The following is a 24157-nucleotide window of genomic DNA, read 5'->3' as shown; positions in this document are numbered from 1 at the left end:
TGTCCCAAGTGACCCACAACGGATGAGAACTCTGTCTATTGACTCCTTTTTTGCCCTCACCCCGTTACTTTCTCCCATCAGTGTATCTGAGTCACTGTTCAGGCGGTACTGTTAGGATCCTCCCAAATACAAGCCACCGGGTGACATCAGATGGTTATTTTGTGGGGCAAAGGGGCCAGAGTCAGTAGGCCTACGGTGGTACGGTTTCCGGTAGTTATTAGAAAGTTCCACTGAGTTTCAAAAACTCCCTTTAACTATGCAAATTTCCAACAAAGAAACTTCAGTTTTTTCATTTCCCCTAAGGACTTTCCTATCTAGGATCATTCAAACTCCCAATGCTCCAGGAGACAATAGCATCAAGAGGGTGCTGTAAAGAAAAATCCGGGGAAACCTGTCTGCTTGCCTGGTTGTGATTGTGTAGCACACCCGCACACAGACTCCTCCCGGAGTGCTCCCCATGGGACCAAGTGCTCGGAGCTGCTCAGGCTTAAGGGGGAAAGACAGAAGCTAAGGAGAGAGAGAAGGAGGTGAATGCAAGAGGAAGGAGGGGGAGTTCCAGAAAGGCTCTGGGTCCTCTGAACATCCAGCACTCAGCACAGATTTTGTTTCTACATTTACCTCCTGCCTACACTGGCTTCCCCACCCCCCCGCCTCCCCTTCACCCCCCCCCCACCCCACCCCCCCGTTCTGCAGTGAACAGCAAATTGCCAAGAACCCACACTAACCTATTCTGGCTAGATTCTTACTGCTGTCACCAGGAACTACCCATCCTCCCCTGAATCACAAGACCAAGGCATCACTAATCGATCTTGGCCTTGTAGGTACAGCAATCCAGGATGGGCTCTGTCACCCTTGCCCTGGCTACATAAGGGAATCAAAGAGGATTCTCAGCCATCTCCTACTCTCACCTCTCAGTCTGAACTTATATCTATTTCATTCTCCTTTTTTTTTTAAACCGATCCAAACCCAGCCTTCAAGGTCTAATATCAAAGAAAACCTTGCTTCTCTGGCCTGCCTCTTTCCAGCAGCTAACATCTGCTGAGCACATACATCAGGCAAGTCCCATCCTGGGTATTGTGAGACCAGAGATGGATAAGAAACAGACCCTACCCTCCAAAGAGGAAGGACAGGGCAGAAACAAGACACGTGGTCATACAAATACCAAGCAAGGTGAGTACTGAACAGTGGTGCCAAAGGAGTGGAGGAGAAGGGCTTTGTGGGCTCAGGGGATGTCATGTCCCTTTCTGCTAGGAGGAGGCACCCGGATGGCTCTCGGGAGGGTGGTGAATAATGGGCAGAAATGGGGAAGGAGGGCATTCCAGGAGGACAGAATGACATGAACTGAAACAAAGGAACTGGCAGAAGGGCAGTTCAATCTGAACCTTCAGCTGCACGAAAGAAACAATAGCTATTATTATTGTATTATTATTATGGCTGACACAGATTATGACTTATGAACCAGGCCCTGCTGTAAGCTTTATCTACTGTGGGTGCTCTCCACCTGGAGCACAGGAGTATGGTGACCAGTCACCAGTTCAGGTCAACGCCTGAGTAGTATGGTTGTAACATAATAACTCACTGAATTCTCAGTGACCCTGTAAGGTAGGTACTATTATTACCTTCACTTAAACGATGAGGAAACCAAGGCACGGAGACTAGTAAGAGACAAGATTAGGGAGGGATGCGGGACCCCAGGGACTGAGCACCCAATGCCAAAGCAACAAATTTCCCTGGCACCTCACTTGGCCGGTCTTGTCAGGGACCACCTAGAAGCACAGAGAGTGCCTTTGAGGGAAGGAGCACTGTCAATCCTCCTGGAATCCCCAACAATTGACTTTAGCAAGGAAGGAATGAAGGAACATAATGAGAGCCATTTAGGAGTGAGCAAGAGAACACACCCTGCCGGTCCAGCTCCTGGACTCAGCCCTGCCCTCCCCTGCAAGTTTTGTTCCTTGTTTCGTGAGCAGGGAAGAGGCTCACCCCCACAGCACCAGTCCATGCCTAGGTCAGGGCAGCCAGGAGCAAAGCGGGGGCTCAGGAGAGAGAGCAGAGGGTCTGGCTACCTAGGATACCCAGAGTGTCTTAAAACACCCAATCTCCATAGCAAGGTCACTGATGGGGAGAGGGGAGGGGGGGGACATAAATGCTCCCGGGGCCAACTGTAACCGTCTTGGGCTAGAATTGGCTAGCTTAACTCCCCTCCTCAGAAGGGGAACTTCACAACTGTCCTTTAAGCCAATAGACTTGGTTCCTGCCTATTTAAGCCTTCAAAGGGCTGGGTAGGGCCCAGGGGGAGAGAAAAGTTCAAGAACCCCTCCCAGAAACTGTGCTCGAGGGGAAAGGCAGAGAAGGTAAATACACTGGTGAACACAGTGCCCCGGACGGTTCCGCATTCTCTCAAAGTGCCTTACAAACACTCTCCAACAGCCGCAGCTCCCAGGATTTGCGTCCTCCCCGGTTCAGAAGGAAAGTTCCTGAAGCCAGCCTCTCCTACTAGCTCTCCTTAGCACAAGCCTTTCCGGGAAGGGCACATACACTCTCGAGAACTCAGCTAGGTCAGAGGGGCCCGGGCCATAGGCCATCCCCATACCAGCCAGTCGCCTTCTGGTCACAGATTCACCCGGTCGCAAGTTCACCCAGTCGTCTCACGCCGACCCCGAACCTGCAGAGCCCCAGACCCCCGCCGAGCAACACAATCACGTGGTCCTGGCGACGGGGGCCCGGCCTAGGCACCTCCCACCCCACAGGGAGGGCAGCCATCTACTGACAGCCAGGCCGACGCAGCCCGTCCGGAACCGACAGCCCGACACCATCATCCTCCCCCCACCACCATCCCTTGCAACCAGGAAGCCGCAGGGCGGGGGCGAGAGCGAGCGCGGGGTAGTCCCGGGCCTCACCGGGCGGGCCACCACGCCCTGCAGCCGCCGGGTCTCTGCCGCCGCCCCGCCGCGGGTCGGGCAGCCCTCACTTACCTGGCCACTGACCACAGGGGTGGGGGCCGCGAGGGACAAAGGGGGCCGCAGGCAGCGGCGTCTCTCTCCGCGGGCGTCCGGCCGCGGCTCCTCGGTCGGCCTGGAGCTCTGTCCCACTCCGGCTTTCTGGGCACTCGGGGCACTTCAGGCACTTGGGCTCCGCAACACCCAGGGCGGGGCGGGAGGAGGAGCCCGGCGGACGGAAAACTCGGCTGGGCCCCAGCGCGCCCCGGAGCGGAGCCGCTCGCACTGGGGGCGGGGCGGGGCTGGGGGCGGGGCCGATGTGTGGCCCCGCCCCTAGGTCCTAGCCCAGAGGGCTGAAGAGCTGAGAGCTTACTCCTGAGGCCGGGGAAGAAACACTCCGGCTTGCCGGCTCTCTTTAACCGGCAGGGGATCCCGCGGGCTCTCGGAGGTCGGCGAGAAGTAGCAGCTCCGCCCGCCTTCTCCGACGGTCTCGCTCTCCGCCGGGCACGCCCTGCGCCGCGATCTCGGGGCGGGCGTTCCCCAAGCCCCCTCTGGCCTGTGTACCGTTGTTAGCGACTCTCCTTAAGGTAAAGAACACTTTGCACGCTAAAATGGCCACGCAACCGTATGGAAATGGTGGGGGTAGGACGAGTGGCTGTACAGTGGAGAAACCCAGCAAACTACCTTAGCCAGGTGATCAAGGTCAACATCAAGAGAGAGAAATCAGCGGTGAGAGTAGGTGCCGATTGTGGTCTTTCTCCCAAGAATACATATTCCCAGTCTATGGGAAAAACACCAGCCAAACCCTGGTTGAGGGATGTTCTACAAACTACTTGGCCAATACTCCTCTAAATTGTCAAGGTCATCAAAACCAAGGAAAGTCTGCAAACACGTTGTTACAGCCAAGAAAGCCTACGGAGATAGGAAAATAATGTAGTGTGGTGTCCTGGATGGGATCCTGGTAAAAGGACATTAGGTAAGAACTAAGGAAATCTGAATAAAGTATGGACGTCAGTTAATAAGGCATCAGTATTGGCTCATTCATTGTAGCAAAAGCACCATACTAATAGAAGATGCTAATAATAGAAGAAACCAAGTATTAACTTCTCTTTTTTTTCTGTAAATAGAAAACTATTTTTTTTAATGTTTATTTTTGAGACAGAGCACGAGCAGGGGACAGACAGAGAGAAAGAGGGAGACTCAGAATCCGAAGCATGTTTGGGGGTTGGGGGAGAGCTCGAGCTCACCAACTGTGAGAAAATGACCTGAGCCCACGTCAGACGTTTAACCGATTGGGCCACCCAGGTGCCCCAATATAAAAACTATTCTTAAAAAGAATAGTTAAAATTCTTTAAAAAAATTTTTTTAAGTTTATTTTTGAAAAAAATGTTACACAGGTAATAAATGAACAAATGGTAACTTAAAAGCAGTTTTTAGAAACTGAAATTCTTTACTCTCCCAAGACTTTTAGGCGTGCCCTTCCAGATCCTTCTCTCTGCAACACTCTACTTCTACTCTAGGTGAATATATTCACCTAGATGTACTGTTTAAAATGATAATTGCAGTAATTTTTTTTTTCAATGTGTTTTACTCATTGCATCTTGCAGGGTCTTTCCCCGCAAGCGTACCTTGATCTACTTGATTCTTCCTAAGGATTGCATGGTGCGCGCCATCGTGCGTGTCACCTAGCTCCTTAGGGAAGGACATTTAGGTTGCTGCAGGTTTGGGGCTATTGCAAACAGCGCTGCTGGTCCTGTTTCCATTTTTCAGAGCGCACGGAGTGGGAAAGACTGGGCGCAGTAGGCCAAAGGGGAGACTCTGGCCTCGGCTCTGCAGGGGGCAGGGGTGCGGGTGCCTTGCGGCAGCCGCGCCCTCCGGTAGCCTGCTGCCTCCAGACTCCGAACCCCCGGGGACCCAGTCATTTTCCACGGCCCTTGCAACACCCCTCCCAGCAAGGCGCGGCCCTTTTTCGGAGCTGGACTGCATTTTTTAGAGATGAGTGGCCGGGTGAGCCTGAAACCCTGGCCAAAGGCTCCAGTGCGACACGGAGGAAATGCCCCGCCCCCACCCCCAGCAGAAGAGAGGCCGAGGTCAGTGGCACCTGGAGACTCTGCCAAGGTTGGGAATTACTGCGGTGCGGGCGCCCGCGGCGACACAGGAACGGGCGTCGGGGTGAAGCTCCCACCGAGCCCGCGGGGTTCCGAGGAAGCTTCCGTCGCCCGGCGCGCTCTGGGCCGGGGGTTTTGTCCGGGAAGGTCACCTGGCGCCCACCAGGCCTCTGCCTGGGCACCCTGCCCCGGCGCCGCGCGTCCCGGCGGCCTCAAAGGCAAGCTTCTTCGAATGGCTCACTTTTTTCGTAGATGAGCGACTGCCTCTTTAAATACTACCTTAAAAAAAAAAGAATAAACAAATCAGGGTTGGAATTCCTTCTGCACGTAGCACACACTTTCTGGCATCGGAACTGAGCTCTTCAAGGCCAGGATGGTGAATAGCTACCACTGTGCTCCCCTTACTGTGACTCAACCGTTTATTTTCAACAAACGTGTGTGGAGCTCCCACTCGGTGGGAACACTCGGGTGGGGGAAACGACTCTAGGTTTGGTGTGCAAGCACCTGGGTTCTGTCACTTGAAGTTACATGTTCTTTGAGCCTTGGTTTTCTCGCCTAGAAAATCTTCAAAATGATCTATGAAAACTTGTAATCACTGCTTCATCGCTGAAAGGAGCTGCTAACAAGCATCAAATGAGGTAAGGGAGAGTAAGTGCCTTATGGTAAGTCCGGGGCTGCACAGCCGGGAATAATAGTAGGAGACTCTTCTGATCGTTCTTACATTGAGTCATTCGACAATGATTGAGTATGGCCAATGTGACAGCCCTCTGCTGGGTGCCACAGAGAGGGACAAAAGGAAATTCTCTTGCTCTAGACTCCCATCTCTTCTCATGTGGGGAAACAAATCATAAATACCTCACAAAATACAGGCTTGTAAAAAGCATCGTTCTGGGCGGATGAGCAGCCAGTGTAGAGGATGGGATGCAGAACGGCTTCTTCTGATCTGTCTGGCCGGACTTTTCAATCGACTTTTAATTTTCAAAATCATGTTTATTCTTCACCCCCCCCCCCCCCAAGTATCTATTGCTTTCATTTCTGCTTTTATCTTTGTGGGTTTGTTCCTTCTTTCTTTGGATTTGCCCTAGTGCTCTTTCTCTGGTTTCTAGAGTTGAACTTTAGGGCCATTTATTTTCCAAATCTTTCTGTTGTTGCTTTGTAATAAATATATATAAGACTATAAATCTCCTTCTACATCCTGCTTTAACTACATATCACAAGTTTTTAATATGCCATGCTTTTGTTATCTCTCAGTTATAAATATTTTGGTGGTTTTTTTTTTTTCCATTAGGATTTTATCCCTAATTCATGGATTATTTAGAAGTGTGTTTCCATTTTTGTTTCACAGGCATGGCTTTTTAAGAAAACATTTTGTCGTAGGTTTCTAATTTTAATGCTTGGAGATGAGAAAAATGTGCTCTTTTTAGAATTTGTTGAGACTTCTTTGTGACCTGAGAGACAGACTTTTTTTTTTTTAATGTCCCAGTTTTTGTAAAGGCACAAGATTCTAGTATTTCTCCATCCAGTTTGCTAATCTAGTTATTTAGCTTGTTTATACCCCAGGCTTTTTTCCATTCAATCTGCTGATTTCTGAGAGAGTCGATTTAATGTTTTCTACTTTTATTGTACTTTACCAATGTTCTCTGTAATTTGGTCTCATTTTGCACTATAATTTTGAGAACAAATTATTAGGTTCACGTAAGTTCATAATTGCTTTATCTTTTGATGACTTATCTTCTTTTATTGCTTTTCTCCTTGAAAAATTATGATGCCTGATATTAATATTGCTATCTAAGATAGTATTTGTCTCGTATGTTTTCCTCTCTTTTTTCAGGCTTTACTCTTCTTTAGGTTCGTCTCCTGGAAATGACATACAATTTTTTGTACCAATCTTAAAAAAAAAATCCATCTGAGTATCTGCTCTTTTTTAAGTTTATTTGTTTTGGGGAGAGAGAGAGGGAGGGGAGGAGAGAGAGAGGGAGACAGAGAATCCCAAGCAGGCCCCACATTGTCAGCGCAGAGCCTAACCCAGGGTTCAACTCACTAACAGCGAGATCATGACCTAAGCTGAAATCAAGAGTCAGATGCTTAACTGACTGAGCTACCCAGGTGCCCTCTGAGTATCTGCTTTTAATTGGCGAGTTTAGTTTATATGAATAATGATTACAGAAATATTTGGACTTATTTCTGCCCCTTGTTTTGGTTACACACACACACACACACACACACACACACACACACACACACACACTCAGGGCTGATATTCACCTAAAACACATAAATAAAATGCTGTAAATTGTAAAAAATTGAAATTCTTCCATCCTGCTTGGTAAATAGCTGTTGCCTTGAGACCTCACAGGGCCCCCACCCCTGACATTCCCCTGACCTAGCAACAAAAGGGGCAATGCTTATCAGAGGGGGCCTACAGCACCTTTTCCAACTCTCTAATTGGTCAGCAAACGGGCCATGCAGGTGGCTTAATATTTTGAATATCATGTGAATTATACTTTCTCCTTGTTTCCTTTTTTTTTTTCCTTTCCTACTTCCCTTTGAATTGTTTGAATTTTCTTTGGTTAAACAGAGAGGTGATACTAGAATTAAAAATGTATGAATAAATAACTACTTACAAGACACCCTTCCCAGGTATCCCTCAAAAAATTCAAATCTATAATGTCAAAAAATGAACCATCTTCTCCCCTCAACCTGCTTTTTTTCTTGGGTTCTGTATCTCTGGTGAGATACCACAGTAGTGTCCCTCACGTCTGTGGGCTCCTCATGGGAGAGGCTTAGCAAACTTTTCTGTGGTCCAATGTTCTTGTAGAGTTTGCAAAGGTAAGCTATTTTAAGTACAAACAGTTAAGACATCTGGCTCGTTCTACCCTGAGTTCTCCAAAACCCTTTCGTGTTGGAGGGGCCATAGGCATTTTTGGGATTTAGCTAAAAAAAATAAAAATAAAAAAATAAAAAAATAAAGTGAGCTGGAGATTCACTTAGTTAGGGCTTAGTAGGAAATGTTTATGCCGTGTGCAATCACTTCTGTGTGTACTTAACATTATTCCTAATCTTCCCATGTAGAAAATGGTTTCTATGGACGTGGCTCTGATTCAGCCAGCAGAACCAGAGGTGGCTCAATAACAAACATGTCCTGTAACACCTGTTTTCAGAAATATGCAGAAACAAGATTTGACATCTTCGGAACCAGAAACTAGTCTATGGAAAACTCTTCCAACCATTGTACGTATGGAGTTTTAAGCATGTAAGTCTATTCTACTCCACACCTGTTTAAAATGGAAGCTCTCTCTTATAGGGAATATACTCAATAAGGCAACATAGAAAATTGTAATATACAAACAGATATAAATACATCTTTTTTAAAAACGGTTTCAAGAAATATATTTTAGGGGCACCTGGGTGGCGCAGTTGGTTAAGCGTCCGACTTCAGCCAGGTCACGATCTCGCGGTCCGTGAGTTCGAGCCCCACGTCAGGCTCTGGGCTGATGGCTCAGAGCCTGGAGCCTGTTTCCGATTCTGTGTCTCCCTCTCTCTCTGCCCCTCCCCCGTTCATGCTCTGTCTCTCTCTGTCCCAAAATAAATAAAAAACGTTGAAAAAAAAATTAAAAAAAAATATATTTTACTAGAATTCTGTGTAATAAGGCACAAACTGTAGGAGTGCAGTGTGTGAATTAAATGCTTTCTGCACCTCACTGTGTCACATCTCAACTTATGCCATGTGTTTTATACTGATGGAGTCTGTAAATTCTAGATGCGCACACCAAGAAAGACAAAATTTTAGCATGACTTTTTTTTTCCTTAATGTTTATTCATTTTTGAAAGAAAGAGTGCAAGTGGGGGAGAGGGAGACAGAGGATCCAAAGCAGGCTCTTCACTGACAGCACAGAGCCTGATGTGGGGCTTCAATCCACAAACCAAGAGATCATGACCTGAGCCAAAGTCAGACGCTCAACCAACTGAGCCACCCAAGTGCCCCTAGGGTGACTTTTATATGAACTACATCGGATGATACAAAACTCAATTTACCACTACAATAAGAACATCCATGACAAGCTGGAAAATACGGTATCGATTCAAGAAATATTTAAGATTAGACATTGCACAAGAAAACTTAAAATGCCTAGAAATCTCCTGGCCCAGGACACCTGGCTGGCTCAGTCAGTAGAGCATATGACTCTTGATCACAGTGTTGTGAGTTCGAGCACCACATTGGGCGTGGAGCCTACTAAAAAAAAAATAAAAATAAAGTAACAAGGTTTGTTTCTATAGCCTTCTTGGCTTTAAAGTTCCTATCTGGTGATGAGGATGTCTTTTTACTTCTTAGCACAGGGAGGGTACCTTTTGTATGGGAGATTTGTTTCCTGCTCTCCGGGGGACGGAAGAGGGTCTAAGTGTCTTGCACCTGCTGCTTCCCAAGTAGCTTCAGCTCAAAATAATCTATATTCCATTGGGGTACCTTTTGGGCAGCCTGCCCCTCACCCCTACAACATGACTCTACCAGCAGTATTAATTGTTTGCAACTCAAGTAGCTTACTTGTGCAAATTCTACAAAACCATATGATCATACTAGAAGAAGATTGGCATCCCTTTCTATTCTACGGAAGAAAACATACTATCACAAAAGCCTCCCTATAGATAGATTTCTCTGCATTTTTTTGCGCCTGACCCATACTCTCCGCCCCTTAAGCACCGCTGTTGTAGTTTCCAGGCCCTTGTGGTTTCTCACCTGGACTCCTGCAGGGCCTTTCTAACTGCTCTTACTGGCCCCAGTCTCATTCTCTTCAGATCTGTCCTCCAGGGCGGTATAAGATGCACATGTGACTGTGTCACTCTTTTAGGCCCATCGTGAGCTCTCCAGGATGAGGTTAAGCTCTTACCCTGCCCCATCAGCCCATGCCCCGCCTCTCCTTTTGCAATGCATGCAAGTCTTGCCTCTCTCAAAATGTCGACTTGCTTACAATCCATCCTCCCCGTCCTGCCCTGTCATGTCCCCATACCTTTGCTCATGCTGTCCCCTCAGCCTGCAGAACCCTTCTCTCCACTTTTCACTTTGGTCGCTCCTGCTTATCCTCCAAGACTCTGCTTAACTGTCATCTTTTCTAGAAGCTCTCTGACCTCCTCTTTCACCCTAGTGGACTGAACACCTGCTCTCGTCTCTCTCCGCAGCCCCAAACTCCAAAAATGAGAGGAAAGGACAAAAATTGGTATTTTTAAAAAAGAGGACAAGGAATGTTCAGAGGAGCAGAAGCACTGAGCAATTTCTGAGAGACTGAAAGTAGACAGGATGAGATATAACATTTCAGCCGAGCACATGAGCAAACGGTGCTTATGTTCTGGAGTGTGTATCCTGTACTGTACATTACACCTCATATTCTGGAATGTGTATACTGTACTATATATTACAGAAGCAGGAGCAGCAACAAGGACACTCCATGCCTGAGGTGGGGGAGGCCTGGGACAAGAAGGAGCTAACGGGCTATTGATTGGCAGGTGAGATAAGCACCCCCTTGGGAGCAGCTAGATGAGTGGACTCCTCAACATCTCCTTAAATCCAACCTTGGAGACAAGATGGCCGTGACAGGAGTATCTGTCTCTAGGTATGAAGGAGTGAAGATAGGACGAGGCCCAGATGGTGGCAAAGCCAAGGAAGAAAGGGTAGCAGCTAAGCTCCAAAGACCAAGTATGAGAGCATCCACCCAAGGATCCATCCTGCCCATCCTGCACATTCTGAATGTGTGGTGCACACATTTGCAAAGTGGCTTTCACCCCTTCATCACAGTAAGTTATGCAAACAGATCTTTTTTGCAGGAAATTTCATGGCCAAACATGAGTTCACTACCAAAAAATTAAATACCCTTTGAGAAGCACCAACACTATGAAAGGAAGATTTATAACTGAAGAAACATAATCATTGCTAATGTTTACTGAGCATTTATATGCCAGGCACTATTCTAAACATATTGAATATATTTATTAAAAAAAAATTTAAGCTTATTTGCTTTAGGAGGAGGGAACAGAGAGAGAGAGAGAGGGAGAGAGAGAATCCCTGCAGGCTCTGCACCATCAGAACAGAGCCTGACGTGGGGCTCAAACTCATGAACTGTGAGATCATGACCTGAGCCGAAATCAAGAGTCAGATGCTTAACCGACTAAGCCAGCCACAGTGCCCCATATTACATGTATTTAAACTTTAGGGACACCTGGATGGTTCAGTCAGTGAAGCATCTGACTTCAGCTCAGGTCATGATCTCACAGTCAGTGAGTTCGAGCCCGCATAGGGCTCTTTGGTGACAGCTCAGAGCCTGGAGCCTGCTTCGGATTCTGGGTCTCCCTCTCTTCCTGGCCCTTCCCCTCTCGCACTCTGTCTCTCTCTCTCTCAAAAATAAATAAACATTGAAAAAAATGTAAAAACTTTAACCCTACCAAACATCTTTTAGGGTAAGACTATTTTTATCCCATTTTACAAAGGGGTAAGCTAAGGTGTAAGTGATTAAGTAACTTCCTGCAAAGCCATACAGCTTTACAGCCATACAATTCTTCCTGCCTCCAGAGTCAAAGATTAAAAAAAGCAAATAGGACAACTGGTACTGAGCTTTGAAGTAAGTATAACTAATTTTCTCAAATAAGAGAAGATGAAAAAGAACCAATTAGAGATGTTGGAAATGAAAAATATATTTATTTAAAAAAAATTTTTTTAATGTTTATTTATTTTTGAGAAGGAGAGACAACGTGAGTGGGGGAAGGGCAGAGAGAGAGGGAGACCCAGGATCTGAAGCAGGATCCAGGCTCTGAGCTTTCGGCACAGAGTCCAACGTGGGGCTTGAACCCATGAACCGTGAGATCATGACCTGAGCCGAAGTTGGACGTTTAACTGACTGAACCACCCAGGCATCTCCAAAAATATATTTATAATTAAAGAAAGAAAACCACGCCAAGCGGATGAGCTAAGTAGTAGAACATATGCAGCTGAAGAACGAATGAACTAGCAGATTGGACGAAGCAATTTTCCCTGAAAACAGAAAGGGATTAATAAATAGAATGGAGAAAAGATAACAGACATGGAAGATAGTTCCAGAAGGGCCATGATCCATCCATTAAGTGTTGCAGAAAGAGACTAGAGCAATGGATGTCCAGTGAAATGTGGTTGAGTGGCAACACAAGTTTATTTCCTCTCCCTCCCCAAATCCCAACACCACGGCAATAGAGGAAACCTGCAAAAACAAAAGGAACAAGAGAGAAGAAAATGGTAGACAAAATTTCAACACACTTTTTGAAGACAGAAATTATATGGAGGAGTGGTAACTGATTCGATAGAATGGAGGATGCTTTAACTTGGGTGCACTGGAGGGAGAGATCAAGAAGTCAGCTGATTCTCCCCACCCACCCCCAGAATCTCAGCCAGGCTTAGCCTTACAGATGTAAGCTAGAGTATGAGGCTACAATGAGTATGGGAACAGGGACATGGGCAGAAACCCTACTCATTTTCCCTGCCCCCTTCAGCAGAGGTTCCCCCCACCTATGGAGAAAGGGGACGCATTTGTCATACAAATTGAACTGTGGGGACTACAGAATGGGACATGTAAGGCACAATGAATTTGTGAGGAGGAAGTAGAGTATGGGGCTAAAACAAGGATCCAACAAAAATCTGCATATTGAACGCTGGGACCCTAGTCTCCAAGAAGTAGGCAATCCGCGAACAGGGAACTGAAGGATTCCCCTGGGGAGAAAATGAGCCGCCCAGACAAATGTCCTCCAGTGGCTGATATTTACTGATTCCCTCAATGCAAAAGCTGATTGATGCTTAAACACCCTCCAGTGAACACCATTGGTCAACAAGCCCTACAGCCATGCAGATTCCATTTACCATCGTGTGCCTCATCCCTAAATGCGAATGTCCAGCCTAGGATCACCATCCTGGGAGGAAGGCCTCCGAAGAGGGTGACCAACCGTCCTGGTTTGCCAGGGACCAAGGGGTTTCCCAGGACACGGGACATTCCTTACTAAAACTGGAAGGTGTCTGGCAAGCCAGGATGAGCTGGTCACCCTACTCCACATGTATAAGCGAGATCCATATGCTTGGCTTTTGCTTAATAATCTGCAAGCCTGCCTGGCCCACTTGCCCAGCTCACAGCCTGTGAGCACAGTCATCTGCTATAATTTGTAGGGTGTGGTGGCAAAATCTGCCAAAAGTTATATTAAATGGTTCGTGACTTTTGCTGATCCTTTTCCAGCCTTTGACATGATATATAGGGGAAAATAAAGACTATGCTATTTGTAATTGCCAGGTGGGTAAAACAAAGCTGGATCAAAGATGGCTTCTTTAACTTTTAACTTTACCGTTAACCGCCTGATACCACTTTTGGATGGGTTAGAGGTATGTTTTCCTACCGAGCTCGGTGCAGCCCGCCTGCCAGTGTGGGTTCCGAAGGGTCGGCATCTGTGCCATACAGGTTGTTAAATGTGGTAGTACCGTGCCATCGTGCTCTGTACTTGACAACAGAAAGCTAAGCGTTCTCTGGGATGCAAATTATCTGCTTTTGACATCATGAACTCAGAATGGTCTTAATAGGCAATCGATACCGCTATCTTATTACCTCCAAATACAAGGGCTACTGATTTTGGATCTGAAACAATCATTTTAATAGATACCCTCCAACCTTAGGGGGTTTTTAGAAAAGAATTATTAATAGTAAGTTAACTCGTTTAGTTACCTTGGGAGTGCATTTCACAACCAGTTTAACTAGCAGGGTCTGTTGTTCAAAACGAAATGTGCTGCAGGTTTTTATATGTGTCACCAAATAGGGTGTATGGTTACCCATCTCCTGTACAGTTTCTCCAGGCTGAGTTTTATTGCCAACACACGTTATGATGTGGAACTGCGGGGCCTCAATTACTCACTTGTTGCATTGTTAGGAAACTCTCAGTTTCTCCTAAAGCAGCTCGTGGCTCTGCCAGCAAGGACTGCCTTGAGGACACACTTTGGAGGGGATGTGTGTTGGCCTTTGCTCGAGGAACACACTCTTGCTGGCACCTGAGTTTTCATAAGAGGCTTGAATCGAAGTTCCAGCTCCATTTATTATGAAGGCATGTGGCTCATGTCTTAAATGGCAATGGAAAGTACCAACATTCCAAGTAGAATCTCAACCTCATGGCCACAATGGACTTTTTTAAAAAAAAGCTTGGTTAAAAGAAATGCTGTTTGTGGATGAGTGCCTACAAAATATGTATTTTATTCAGTCTCTAGACACATGTTCTTAAATATATCACCAATTCAGCCAGAGCATCAGACTTGTGTGCTTGACTGCCTCTCTTGGCTTCTTGACGACCGACTTTTAGTGGATTGTGTTTGGGTCAATGGCCCTCAACCTCTACTGAGGGACATTATGCAAAATATGGCTTTGAACATTGATCCGTTGTCTGTTATAGGGATGCTGTTGAGCACATTGCTTCTCATGCCCACAGTGGCCTCTCCATGAGGACCATTTGTAGAATTGAATGCACTAACTGGTCTCATGTATCTGGAATTATGGAATAGTTGCATTTTTTTTTTTTTAGCAACTTGCAAATACTCTGGATCTTGTAATAGGTCATATTTCCCTCCCCTTATAATAGGTCACATCTCCCTCTGCTGCTAGGTCTTACAGCTAGGTTGATAAACATGCGTGAGACTGTACAAAGGGGACTAATCACTCACATTGGCATAGTTGGTGAAATGGAATCAGAGCACGGGTGTTGGCAAGGTTCTCTGGAGGATGTGCCTGCCATGTTGAGTGTCAGGGAATCCCCCCCCACCCCCGGACAAGGGTTGGAGACCAACATAGGTCTCTCCAAACCATCTTATAGAAGTGCCTGCAGATTATCCCTCTCATGTAGGGTTGGGGTTAGGATCAGGTATAGTGGGGCGATGACATGGGGAGAGAGGCCCATCTAGCTCTCTACCCTCTTCCCTCACCAGCTTTCTATCTTTTATCACACATGGCATGGTTGGAAGCAAATGGGCACCATATGGGAAGTTAGGGGCCAATTGCTTTCCAATGCTTCACCCACCTCGGTCTCCAGATCTAGATTCCAGTGTTCGCTTCTGTTATGGGAGCCAGGGAACCGTAGATGTTGAAAGTATAGCTCTGGAGTCAGAGGGCCAATTTCAAATTCTGCCTCCATGCTCAATAGCTGAGTGGCCGTGGGTAAGAAATCTAGTCTCGTCATCTGTAAGGTAGGAACGAAAACACTGCTTGCCAAACACAGTTGTTACGGAGACACATTATGTAACTACTGTGAATCATCTGCCACAGAGCTTGATGCAACAGTAGATGTTTGCTATGAAGAAATGCACCATGGTGGTTAAGAGTTTGGGCTTTGGAATAGGATATACTGGGGTTCAAATTCCAGCTCTTCCTGAGCCAGCTATGAAACCTTGGGCAACTTTCTAACTTCTCTAGTCCTTAATCTTTTTCTGTCTCCAAATGGGACAAATAATACATATAAAACTCTTTTTTTTTAATTTTTTAATATTTATTTATTTTTGAGAGAGAGAGAGAGAGAGAGAGAGAGAGAGAGAGAGAGCAAGCAGGGGAGGGGCAGAGAGAGAGGGAGACACAGAATCCAAAGCAGGCTCTATGCTCTGAGCTATCAGCACAGAGGCTTGAACTCACCAACCATGAGATCATGACGTGAGGCGAAGTTGGATGCTTAACCAACTGAGCCACCCAGGTGCGCCCCTGTACATATCAAACTCTTAACACACCATTTAATATGAAGTGTGTGGTCTATAAATGATTGCTCTAATTTCTTACTTTACTGCCGCCCCGGGAGAGAATGTTGCTCAAGTCAAGCAGGCAGGAGGAAATGCCTAAGAGAGAGTCCCCAGAGCTGCCAGCACTTTGGTAACAGGGGAACTGATGTCCATCTCTAACATACATTGGTAACATAGCCCCTTAGATTTATTATTTTCTCTGTGCTCAACAATGAGCTAAGAGTTCTATATTTTTGTTTTACCTGGGACTAGGTGTGGTGGATCTTTTGGGAGCCACCAGTGCTGTATCAGTCTGGGTCCAGTCAGGAGACAGAAACCACATAGGGGTTTAAGCAATGGACGTGTAATATAAAGAATATTACGTGATGATGAAAGAGTAACTATAGGATGTAAAGAGAGCCTTACAGGGCTACTCTCCCTACAGTTGAGGAAGGCTTCCCAAGGAAGGACAACCTCGGAAGGGGTCCACCTCTCCAAACTGTGGATCAGGCCTTATTGGAGAAAGATTCGTGGCAGCCCCTTGGACGGCGGAGAAATTTCCTGGTGCATTGGCCGCAACTGCTCTTTGGTTGCCAGATAAGGATGAAGCAATCTGCGGGAGCACAGGTGAGTCACAACCTGGAAGGTGGGGCTGCGGACATGTAGAAGGAGTCAGGCAGCAGTGTTAGATGGGCAGCACGGAACACACAGTGTCAGTGTCGGGAGGGTCATGGGAAGGTGATCACCAGGCTGGACAGGACTCTAAGGTCTCTGGGGGACCTCCTGGGCACGTAGCCGGGGAAGGGCACCATAGGATGTCCTACACTTGCCAAAACCAGCAGCCGAAGCCCCTTCTGCAGAGTTCTCCCAGCATAATGTTTTATGCTCACTGTAAAGGAAAGATGCTTATGGGGATTCTGCCCGCTATCACACAGCACAAATTCTTGGGTGAATTTGGAGCTGAAAAGTAGTAAGTTGATAACCAGCGGCATTTGAAGAAAGTTGGAAACACATACGTGTGGATACATATGTTCATGCATGTGCATATATGTGTACTAATCCACCCTGCTTGGTGGGGTGGGGGTGGGGGGTGGATACTTCTAGAACGTTCACAGACCCTAAGTGAAGAACACCACTCATGGTTCCCCACAGCCACAAGAAAGCCTCCATAAAGCACTGAACTAACTCTCCAGGGGAGGTGGGGCAAGGTGGCATGAAAGAATCAACCAAGAGACTTCCAAAACCCTGTCCTAGTTATGGAGGGTGACATTTCTTCCTCCTTCTCCATTCCCTTCTGTATTGGTCATGCACCCAAGGGAGACCTGAAGACTCCAGCAGGGCAAGGCCTTTTTTTTTTTTATTTGCATATTCATTTCCCCCAACCCCTAGCTAATCTGTCAGCTTGGGCACACAGGGGGCATTGTGCTCTGAACATCAGGCTTCCTGGGTTACTACACAGACTCAAGGCCAGTCATTTTCCTCCACCAACTAAACACCAAGCTACTTGTTGGGAGTGACAGACGCCAGTTTCCATACTTTCTACTGTTCGTGGCACGCTAAGTTCCCACTCATGGCCCTGCTGAGAGTAAGGGCCCAGAGGCTGAAAATTCATCTCTCGCCCTGCTCCAACCTCATCAAAAGGGCCGGATGTTGGCAGTGGTCAGAGATGTCCAAAGAATGAAATCGATTCCATTAGGTGCTCAAACGTATGATGCATGAATGGAACCCTGCCTCCATCCCACACCTAGCAGAACCAGAAGGGGGCCCAGGAGCCTGTGTGTTCTGAATAAGGCTGCCCTTCCCCCAGCCACATCACCTTTGGTAGAGTGAAGAAGGCCTTAGGAGCTCCACATGTTGCTGGAAGGCCCTCATCTCTCCTCCCCACGCTTACTCTTCACCACCATTATTTGCCTAGAGAGCATCAGGATCCATCTTATCTTTAAGGCTTTATTTTGATTTGCCTCAGTCGCTCCAAACAGTTCAGGCCCTCAGGCCATCCCTTATCTCCCAGACTGGAAAGCCCTTATAGCTCTTTATGGCCCTCGCCACCCTTTATTTTTCCCCACAGCACCTGACAAATAGGCCGATTCACTCATTTGTTAGACTTCCCCTAGTGAGGGTGAGGTGTCTTGTTACATTTGTTAACCGCTCTGCTCCCAGCATAGAAGGTATCTGGCATATAGTAGGTGCTTAATAAATACATGTCCCAGGAATGCATGAACAAACAAAGCATCTCCGATGCCCTGTGTTTTGTGGGACTCAGTGTCCACTGCAGACCAGTTAGTCTTGTCATTACCTTCCCATCAGAAAATTTGACCTCAATTACAGCCCCCCTGAACCCCCCCAGTGGCTTATCACAACTCTCTGGCACTTTCAGAGCATGGGCTTTGGAGACACACAGGCTCGGGGTGGCATCCTGGTGCTGCCACCTGGAGGTTTTTAGCACCTCTATTCAGTTTTGCCTATTTGTAAAACTGGGGCTTTGTGGTCAAGTGGATTAAATGGAAGGCTTGTGTAAAGGACTCCGCACAGCTCCAGGCACCCAGTTAAGTGCGCAGTAAAGGATAGTGGGCAAGCAGGGAGGCCACAGAGCAGGGTGGGGAGGCACAAAGAGGCTTCGTCTGCCTTCTGTCTGCTGTGGGTTGGTAGCGGATGCCTGGAGCCCTGTGCTAAAATGGATTCTGGGCAGGCACTGAGCTCAGGGGGGAGTCCCGCAATTGATTAATGATGTCTGCCATGGGCATGGGTGCTGGAGGGTGTGGAAGAACAAGGAGAGTAGCAGACCCAGGCCACACATTTGCCATCCTGATCTACAACTTGCGCCACGGCTCCTTTCCTTTTGTACGTCTTGACTGCTTTCAAGAGTAAGAGCTCCTCTCTTTCCAGGAGCTCTTCCCTGACCTCACAGTTCTTCACACGCCCCCACCCTGAAAAGGGTAAGGTTTGCTCCTCTGAGCCCCCACACCTTTTCTGTGCTGTTCCTTTGTTAGTCACCATATAGCATTTTGGATGATTTTTTTTTTTTTAAAGTATACTTTTTTTTTTTATTTTTTTTAATTTTTTTTTTTCAACGTTTATTTATTTTTGGGACAGAGAGAGACAGAGCATGAACGGGGGAGGGGCAGAGAGAGAGGGAGACACAGAATCAGAAACAGGCTCCAGGCTCCGAGCCAGCAGCCCAGAGCCCGACGCGGGGCTCAAACCCACGGACCGCGAGATCGTGACCTGGCTGAAGTCGGACGCTTAACCGACTGCGCCACCCAGGCGCCCCGGATGATTTTTTTAACTTTCAGATCTCCTGTCTGTATATATGAGCTGAAAAATGCCTTCAGGGAAGGTTTTGCCTTTGAGAACGGATGTGGTAAAATGAACATGGTGCGCTGGAGTAGGAATCAGAAAATTGGACCATGCTGTGTGAGTTTGAGCCCATTGGCTTGCCTCTCTGAGCGTCAGTTTCCCCGAATGAAAATGGGAACCTTGAGTAAGCCGCCTTCCCCGCCCACTGTATCGCAGCATTTCATAAGGCTCCGTAGAGAGTAAAAGCGTTCGTGTTGTGGTTGCATACCCCTTGTGCTCTCCTTCTGCGGCTAAAACTGGAGCTTCTGCAGATATATGTTGATTTCAGCAAAGGAGTAGGCAGAAGAGAGCCTCAAATGGGAGCAATAGGCACTCTGGACGCCCTGACGGCAGAGTCTGGAGAACGGAAAAGCCAACTTCTCTCCCCTTGTGCTTCCAATTGGGGAAGAGTGAGGAGCCGGGAAAGGTAAATGCTGTCATCTGCTGGTCATTTCCTGTGTAGCAGCATCAAATTAATAGTTTTGCAAAGCTCTCGTTCAAAGTTAGCTAAGGACCTGGAGGGAGGAGGAGGCATTTGCTGAGCACCTACTGGTTATAAGGGACTATATCTTCAAGGATGCTATGAACAGAGATATGACCTAGCCCTGGATGCTGCCAATAAGGAGGACATGGACCGCAGGGAGCCAGGGCCGCCTCCCTGTGCCTGTGTGCCTCAAGCACACCCTTTGACCTCTCTGAGCTTCAGGTTTCTCATCAGGTGCGTGGACTAGGATGGTCTCCAAGGATCTTGAAAGATGCAGAGAATATTACAGATGGGCACTGGGAAGGAAAGGAGGAGGGCATCAAGAGAAGCCCTTGGAAAGTCTGACAGATGTCCTCTTCCCTTGTGTCTGTGTTTGTGACACCGTGGGCTAGGCTCCAGATCGCTAAGCACCTGCCCTCCTCTGACTTCTGTTCAGGGGAAGGGACAGTGGAGTCGGAAAGACTTCTTGAAGGAAGACTGGAACCAACGTCTGCGTTGTCCCCACCAGTTTTAAGAAATGGAACCATATAGTTGCCTCTGAAGTCATCCATTATATGAATATATTATCATTTCTTTATACATTCTGCTGTGGATGGCATTAGAATTGTTTCCTATTGTTCCCAGGCTTTTACTGCTTTGGACATCCATGCACATATATTTCTGTCAAGTATGACCCAGGGGGTGGAATTGTTGGGTTGTAGACCATGTGCATTTTCAACTTTACGGTTAATTACAGTTCATTATCCCAAGAGATCGCAGCGATGGGAACTCACATTGGAAGTGTGTGTAAGTTCCCATTACTCCAAATTCACTGCAAGTACTTGATGCTATCAGCTTTTCTACAGTTTTGCTGATTTGGTGGGGGCAAAATGGTGTATTACTGGGTTTTTTCATTTATTTCTCCCCAATTAATAATGAGCATGTTTTCTTACATTTGTTCTTTTGCATTCCTTCTCTGAAATGCTTATTTCTGTTTTTCTGTTTTGTCTTTTCTTATTAATCTGCAGGAGTTTTAAAATATATTTGAGATACAACTCTTTTATCGTCTATGTATATTGGAAAATGTTTATCCCACTCTGTAGCTTGCCTTTCCACCTTCTTATAAATGTCTTTTGCAGGAGAGAAGTTATTAATGGTAATGCAGTCGTAGCAGGCAGACTTCTAAGATGACCGCCATGCCCATCACCCTGGTATAATGTCCCCCCACCGGAGTTATGGAATATGATAGGTATCATTGGGGATCATGTTCTAGTCTGTGGGAAAAGGAATTTTGCAGATATGGCTGTGATTACTACTCAGCTGAGTATGAGTTAACCAAGTGGGATGTTATCCAGTTGGGCCTGACCAAGTCACATGGTCCCTTCAAGCCTGAGTCTAGAGATCAGAAACGGAAAAGGTCAGAGATTCGAAGCATGGGAGATTTGATGTACCATTGCTGGCTTTGAAGATGGAGGGGCTCCATGGCAATGCAGGTGGTCTCCAGGAAACTAATAGATCTTGATGGACCACCACCGAGGACCCAAGGACCTCAGTCTTACAACCTCAAGGAGCTAAATCTGCCACAACTCCGTGAGCTCGGAAGAGGACCCAGAGACCACAGCCCAGTCCATCCCTTGCTTTTGGCCTGTGAAATCCTGAGCAGGGAACCCAGCCATGCCGTGTGTGGGTTTCTGGGCAACTCATCTGTGAGCCAACAAATGGGCGTGCTTTTAAGCTCTGCTGAATTTATTGTGCAGTAATAGAAAACAAACACAGTGGTTGTATTTATCAGCATTTTCCTATATTTATCTCACTTTCTGAGTTAAAAAAATCATTCTCTACACCGAGGTCGTGAAGATACTCTTCTAAAATTGTTACAGTTTTGCTTTTTCACATTTAAGTATTCCAACTTCCTAAAATTGATTTCTCCCCTTGCTGTGAAGTAGAGCTTGGACTCCATTATTCCCCACTTTGGATAAAAATTTGTCCTGAGACTACTTATTGACTAGTCCATTATTTCCTTATAGATCTGCAAGTGCAGTCTGGTCATGAAGGCGATTTCCGAACAAACGAAGGTCTGTGTCTGGCCTCTTTATTTTGTGTCATTGTTAATTTGTCTGTCTTTGCAACAGAGCCACACTGTGTTAATTGCTATAGCTTTCTAGTAATTCTAGATGTCTGGTGAAATAACGTGCCCATCTTGTTCTTCAAGAGTGTCTTGGCTTTTGGCTCTTGCAAATAGATTTGAGACGGTTTATCAAATTTCATAGGAAAACCTGTTAGGATTTATATCGGAATCATAATATTATATCTCTAAATCAGTTGGAGGAGAGATTGGCATCTTTAAGATACTGAATATTACAATCTACGCCTATGGTCTATGCCTCCTTTACTTGTCTTCCTATCTTTCCTAAAGACTTACAATTTTTCCACTTATACATCTTTCCCAAAATTTGTTTCTAGGTACCTTCTATCTCTTATTTCAACTATGAATGGCATCTCCTAAAAATACATCTTTTCTGTTTGTGACTGGTGAATGGAAATGCAAGCCATTTTTATATTCTCATTTCGTAGCCCACGACCTTGATAAATATTCTTATTCATTCAAATAACTCAGTTGTAGATTCTCTTTGGTTTGATTTCTTGAATGGATATAAGACAATTTGGATTTGGTAATTTGTGTCTTTCAAGGAAATTCATTTCATCTACGTTGTCAAGTTTGTTGACATCAAGTTGTTTATAATATTCCTTTATTATCTTTTTAAAAATGTTTAATGTTTATTTAATTTAATTTGGAGAGAGAGAGAGAGATAGAGTGCAAGCGGGGGAGGGGCAGAGAGAGGGAGACACAGCCTCCGAAGCAGGCTCCAGACTCCCAGCTGATAGCACACAGCCTGATGCGGGGCTCGAACTCACGAACCGTGAGATCATGACCCAAGCCAAAGTGGGATGCTCAACCGACTGAGCCACCCAGGCATCCCCCCCTTTTTTTTTGAGAGAGAGAGCGAGCGAGAGTGAGCATGTCAGCAGGGGAGAGGGGCAGAGGGAGAGAGAGAGGATCTTAATCACGTCCTACACTCAGTGCAGAGCCTGACACAGGACTTAATCCCACGACCCTGAGATCATGACCTGAGCCGTAATTGAGAGTTGGAAGCTCACCCGACTGAGCCACCCAGGTGCCCCCTTTATTATCTTTTTAATATCTGTAGGGTTTAACTGCTATCTTCTTTTTATTCCCAATATTGGTAATTTTGATCTCTTCTTGATCAGTCTTGCCAGAATTTTTTGGTTTTGTCTTTGCTAGAGTTTTATTATCTATTTTTGCTGTGTTGTCCGTGAGTTTTTGGTTTTGCTATCTGGTTGCTCTGTTTACCTGTGATGATTAGGGGAGATTTAAAAATGATGTCATTGTCATCATTTTCCTACAACCTCACACTTTGATTTTTGAAGTGTATTTCAATGGGTGTAATTCTGTGTTGGCAGATTTTTTTTTCTTTTTACTTTCAACAATTTAAAAGTGTCATTCCATGGGCTTCTGGGGATGAAAATTTCTAAGTATGTATAAAATATGGTAAATCAATAAAGAAGAAATTATTGACTCCAAGGAAATTTTTTATATGTATAAATTAGGAAAAATAATCATGGTATACTTCAAGATATATTATAATATATATTATATCCACAACCTAGTGATCCTTTTTTTTATACAAATGCTTGTTCCGTTTTTGGTTACCTCTTGGAGGACTGAAACACTACCTCTCTCCACAATGTTGTGGGAAATTAATTATGTAGAATAATTTTCAAAAATTTGGAAGGAGGGACTATGTAACACTTATTATAGTTTCTTATTGTTCATTTGCTTATTTATGTCTTATTTTAAGCTCTCCGTTGGTAGGGAACATATCTTTTTAATTTTTTTTCTTTTGGTGAAGCCTTAATATATTTAAAAAAAATCTTTGTGTCTTCTGGAACTAGAATGTACTGGAAGCATGTTATTTCTTTGAATTAACGATGACACGTAGGTATTGAGATCACGTAAGGTGAAAGGGAACTAACGTTTCTTGAGCACCTACTGTGTGTCCAAGATTATGGGAGAGTGTCTTGGAATTTGGTTGAGGTTGAGGATAGAGACAGGTGACAGAAATGTTCAGAGCGGGCCTTCAAAGGAGGGGAATTTGCTGTGTTTTGCTGGCCATGGAGTATGTTTTTCTCCACCTAGCAGTCACAGGGGAAGGTGTAGCCTTCACTGGTCAGATGTGGGGCTTAGTGACCAAAACCCTTGTGAATTGTGTTGGTGCGCAAAATCAAGATCCGCATGGAGGGTGGGTTAGACACGAAGTGCCTGGAGAAAAGAAGGTCCAGGAGGACACGGTTTTTACTGAAGTCTTTGAAAGGCTGCTGTGCTGTGTGGAAGATGGCGCAGACTTGTGGGAAGGTCACGGCTGTGTCCTGTGGGCAGAAATTTGAGGGGGGCAGATTTTGCTTCGAGCTTGTTATTACGGCACGCCATTTGTAAATAGAGTGGACTGCGTCGAGAAGGACCGAGCTCCCCGTCTCTGGAAGTACACAAGCA

The 24157-nt window shown here is 46.1% G+C and overlaps 1 protein-coding gene and 1 long non-coding RNA gene across 7 annotated transcripts in view; one reads left to right on the top strand and one right to left on the bottom strand.

Moving 5' to 3' along the window:
- ANXA11 (annexin A11) overlaps positions 1–3164 on the bottom strand; it is a 44772-nt gene extending 41608 nt beyond the window's left edge. The window contains exon 1 of one of the 3 annotated variants that reach the window (XM_025918076.2): positions 2973–3164. The gene's annotated coding sequence lies outside the window, so the exon portion shown is untranslated. Of the gene's footprint in view, positions 1–2590; positions 2757–2972 lie in introns of those variants that run through there. The other 2 variants (XM_025918074.2, XM_025918077.2) reach the window with 2 other exon arrangements.
- LOC147576016 (uncharacterized) lies at positions 732–20175 on the top strand. Of its 4 annotated transcripts, XR_015241672.1 has the most exons (6): positions 732–1170; positions 5604–5682; positions 8206–8275; positions 10651–10831; positions 16231–16412; positions 19079–20175. It is a non-coding gene; the product is annotated as an uncharacterized LOC147576016 (long non-coding RNA). The 4 variants fall into 4 exon arrangements; XR_015241673.1 differs by lacking the exons at positions 732–1170; positions 5604–5682 and adding an exon at positions 10459–10543 and having other exon boundaries at positions 7993–8275; XR_015241671.1 differs by lacking the exons at positions 732–1170; positions 5604–5682 and having other exon boundaries at positions 7998–8297.
- The last annotated feature ends 3982 nt before the right edge of the window (positions 20176–24157 follow it).

The sequence above is a fragment of the Puma concolor genome, chromosome D2 (genome assembly GCF_028749965.1).
Source record: "Puma concolor isolate L17-30 chromosome D2, mPumCon1.1.hap2, whole genome shotgun sequence".
Lineage (NCBI taxonomy): Eukaryota > Metazoa > Chordata > Mammalia > Carnivora > Felidae > Puma > Puma concolor.
This window is presented reverse-complemented; position numbering and strand designations above follow the sequence as displayed.